A 5,037-nucleotide genomic window follows, 5' to 3' on the forward strand; every position below is an offset into this window, starting at 1 on the left:
TTCACAAAGATGTTGTCATGTACTCTACCAGTGTTTACACGTAACTATCCTTATTACGTGCACATACGACTTTACGTATATGTCGTAGGTTGTTCCTATATCATTTGCACCTCGCCATCGAGATGCATGTTTAGAACTCAAGAATCCGTGGAGCTTGCCATAATGGTCCGCATCCCGAGTCAAGTCGCCATTGGGAAAACTCACCATAATCACAACACCAATAGCAAAAGGCTCGTTAGGACACTTTTGCGATCAATGCTAATCAGAGCTTGCCATAATTATCTGCATTTTGAGCCAGCTCACCAGCATGCTAGCACACATTGAGGGATAGGACACCTTTGTGACGAAGCAAGACCTGTCCCTTGCCCCTCCCTCTCTCCCTCCCTCCCACAAGGCTAGCACTAGCAAAAGGCAAGGCTCCTCCGTTTTACTTTCACGAGCGAAAGGCTTGCATAATGTTTCCACATTCCAAGAGGTTGGCCCTATTTGTTGGGATTAGGGTTGCAGGAAAACACACACAGCTTGGAGAAGACGAAGGAAGCTCAAGCACACAATAGAGAGTGTTTTACTTAGTGTGCAATGGAAAGATTGATAGCCCTAGAATGATGGGCATATATACAATGCACGGGGGAAACACATCCTAGTGAGGTAAAAAATGCCCAGGCGGTCCTAAGTGTGTTCACACACCTCACTACCATATGTATATGGTAACAAATCCCCCCTGGAGTGATGCGGTGAATGAGAGCTAGCACATGAGTAAAGGAAGTGCCATGCTCTGAAGACATGATCAATCCACAAAGGGGAGTAGGCCCAAAGCTTTGCGGAAAGCTTTGAACTTCTAATGAGACAATGCCTTTGTGAAAAGATCTGCAAGGTTGTCCTGTGTTGGCACATAAGCCAAGTTGATCTCTCATGCTGAGAGCCTCTCCCTGACATAGTGGTAATGCACTTCAATGTGCTTTGTGTGAGCATGAAAAACTGGGTTCCTCGCAATTATCAATGCACTCTGACTATCACTATAGATATTGTTGGTAGTGTGTCCTGCCCAACATCCAAATCAACCATAAGGCATATGAGCCATACACACTAGATCGTAGCTGTGAAGACTACCTTGTACTCAGACTCACAACTAGAAGTGGCCACAGTAGGTTGCTTCTTGCTCAACCATGATATGCATGAGCTGTAAGCATGAAACAAAAACCACTTGTGGACACTCATGTGTCAAAACAACCAGCCCAATCTGAGTCCAAAAAAGCATGTAAGTATGGCGGCAATGATCCCCCCCGGGATAAAACAAGCCAAGATGTAAAGTGCCACTCAAGTAGCAAAAAATCCTCTTGACAGCCTGCCGATTCTAAGACCCAAGGCTATGCATAAATCTGCTGACTTGTGTGACTGCAAACTAAATATCCGGCCTCGTGTTGCATACATAAATGAGGCATCCAACATCATTTTGGTAAAGAGTGACATCTGTACGATCACCAGCATCATGTAGACTAAATTTCAAACCTGCTTCCATGGGAGTGGCAATAGGTTTGCAATCCCAAAGTCCAAACTTACATAGCAATGTCTCTAAGTAACTTTTCTTACACAAGGCAATACCACCATCATACTGCTTAAATTGTATACCCAAGTAATGATGCAACAACCCCAAATCTTTCATCTTGGGAGTAACAAATCAGTCTTAAATTCAGACATATGTCTCTCATTTGGTCCAGTGATTAGCAAATTATCTACATAAAGAACCACAATGAGAAGTACATCACCCTCATGCTTTACATACAATGTGCTTTTTGTTGGACTGTTACGAAAGCCCGAGGGATTCACCATGGAAAACTTACCGCACCACGTAAGTGCAGAGGAGGGGTTTTTTTTTACAAGTTACATAAGTGTATAAGTTAGGGGAAGGCCCCCAATAATTTATCTCCCTAGCTTGAAAATTAGGGAGGGGGGCATCATATTTTGGGGAGGGGGACCTGACTTGGGTTGATTACTTGTAACTATTGATCATGGATGAGCACTAGAACTCAGATGAATTTAGGAAAAGTTTTTTATTACGTCACACTTCAAATTTTGCATCAAGCCGGTCATAGATAAGGGCTGATTTGGAGCAGGTCAAGGGTTGGTTTACACCAACTTTGGATGGGTCAGAATTGGACGAGTAGCTAGAGTGCAGGCTAATCAGGCACATAGTTTGAAATTCATACTAAGACACATTGAGGGTACATCCAATTATCAACATAAGTGGTTTCTTAATACGTTGCTAGTCACTATGCTACACACTCTTTGACTAGTTTTACTTAGTTAGACCATGTGAGATCTAAATTTTATATGTAAGATAGGGATATGATAGTTTTCTTCATTGATTTTCGTATAAGCGTAGAAAGGGGGTCATATTCCCTAATATGAGTCATATATAGGGGTTTTATCAAAGTTGTTCGCTCGCAGGTGACGTCCATTTTGTATATAAAGTGAATCCCCCGAGTATGAAAGCCTCGTTTGACCAAATGAGTGTCAACCTTCTCATACCAAGCACGAGGAGATTGCTTCAACCCATACAAAGCTTTGCTACATTTGCACACCTTATCCTCTTGTCCTTTCTTAACAAAACTGCAAGATTGCGTTACATAAACTTCCTCAATTATGTCGCCATTCAAGAAAGCAGTAACAATGTCTGATTGATGTGCATCCCAACCAAAATGAGCTGCCAATGCACATAGAAAATGCACAGTAGTCATATGACAAGTGGGAGCAAAAGTCTCTTCATAATCGATGCCTTTTTGCTATGCATAACCCTTTGCAACAAGTTTAGCCTTATAGCGATCAACCTCACCATCCGGCCTGCATTTTAACTTGTAAACCCACTTTGTACTAGTGGCCTTTTTGCCAGGAGGCAAATCACATAAAATCTATGTGTCATTTTCTATAAGTGCATCATATTCTGATTACATGGCAGCCATCCAATTTTTTGAATTCTGTGCTTCATCAAAAGACAAAGATTCCTCAACATCATGTAAGTTGACATAGCCAAAGCATAACAATCTGATGCATAAGATGCATGGCGAGAGAATTATTATCACAACCAAAAACCATAAGCATAACCATAAGAGAATTCTTATCCATTTACCTTACATAAACCAATGATCATCTGTGAATCAACTCTCACACTTGGTGTTTAATTGCATCCACTGTTAGTAGACTCACCATACACACATGATTCTTAAGACCAAAATTTTTTATGTATAAAAATTGTTCGATCAAGGAGTAAATATCTCCTTTAATCACCAATTTAGATGCTTTTGAATCATATGCAAGCAACACACCACAAAGCGCACCTCATCCTCCTCCTGTGTAGACCTAGTTTTGATTTAGAAGGATGGAAACTAGTACACACATGCACATGAGACATTCATGTATGTTCTTCAACGTTCCATGCACAACACAATATCATCACATGACCATAACCATGATACAAAATAGCCCAATCCAATTTCAGGTCTAGTTTACTCAATAAAAAGGGATGTCAAATACTAATGCGACCATAGGTGTCTAGACCTTACCACCCCATCATCACATAATCATCACGCTTACCAAACCACCTCGACATATGTATGGTGTTACTTTTCATAAAACTATTTTCATCAAAATCCCGTTCAACTCTTTTCTCAGTGGAACATATGTCGTGCACACATTCATTGGTAAAAAATTATGTTCTTAGAGTTAGACGGTATTAAAACTCGTGTTGTTTTTTGGAAGCCTTGAAAAGCACCAAAAAATGGAAAAATACGCAAAAAGAAAAAAATATATAAATTTAAACCATGGTTTCACCTGATCTACAAGAACTAGGAAGCGATTTTTCATTTTGTTGAAAAGCACAAAAAATGGATTTTTTCAAATTTTAACCTTAGCATCATTAGACCTAGTAATAATATGATTTGGTGCTACTTTTCACTTAAGAGCATTAAAAAGTAAGAAAAAGAAAAATTGAATCGTGCCCATATGACCTAATGGAGCTTGGAACACTTTGCTTGCCTCTTTAAAACATTACATCATTACACAACAAGCATTGTATATCAAAATTATGTAAGTAAATTGATGTGCATTTGAAAAAACCATTTATCTTATTTCAAAAGAGATTTTACATTTAAAGAAGGAAGAATTGTTGGAGAAATGTCTACTTCCACTAAATAAGGCATGCTCATTTTTTATTAGGTATTTGATTATTTATGTTGCTTATAGTTTGGGCGAGCAAAGCTATGTAAATTATATGCTTTCTCATAGTGCACAAGGATTCACATTATTTTAGTAGCATATCTCAATGGCTACCCAACATGGTAGATGCAATTGCTACTACTATAGTTGACACACAAGGTTTTGTGTCACATGAATGATGAAAGAGAATAATGTGCTTAAAGCCAGTGTCTCTCTTGCTAAAGGAAATAGTGGCATTTAAGCTATATTTGAAGTTATGGTGACACGGTATTAACTCACATTAGTTGCAAACAAGACATATCCTTAAATATGTTTCTCAATATTTAAAGTGTCACAAGTATTTGACTTTGCTTCAAATAAGTGTGGGTGTGTTCGTAACAAGATGTAGAATAGGTTTTAATGAAGCAACAACCTATCTATACTTCTAAAATGTCTTCATTAAAGTCATATTTTTAAAATAAATATTTGCATACAAGAAGACATGCTTGTGACGGACTATGACCTCAAGCACAGTGTAGACTAGCCATCTACTATGGAAAGGTGTGTAGGATAAATGTATGGAAACACGCTTGCCGTAGACAGTGTCCCTCAAGCAAAGGGTAGAATAGCCACCTACCATTGAATGGTGATGTTAGAAGATCTATGAGCACCATGTTCCTACTTTCCTTAAGATGAATTACAGTCAAGAATGACTATGATGCAAGGGAAGGGTAATGTCACCAAAATTGTGTTTTGGTAAGAAATTTCACCAAAATATTTTGGAAAGAGCCCTATTAAAATTAATTTTCTAACATCCTATAACGTTTTGAGAAAGTAAAGTTTGAG

Source organism: Adiantum capillus-veneris, chromosome 20 (assembly GCF_014529385.1).
Source record: "Adiantum capillus-veneris isolate H3 chromosome 20, ASM1452938v2, whole genome shotgun sequence".
Lineage (NCBI taxonomy): Eukaryota > Viridiplantae > Streptophyta > Polypodiopsida > Polypodiales > Pteridaceae > Adiantum > Adiantum capillus-veneris.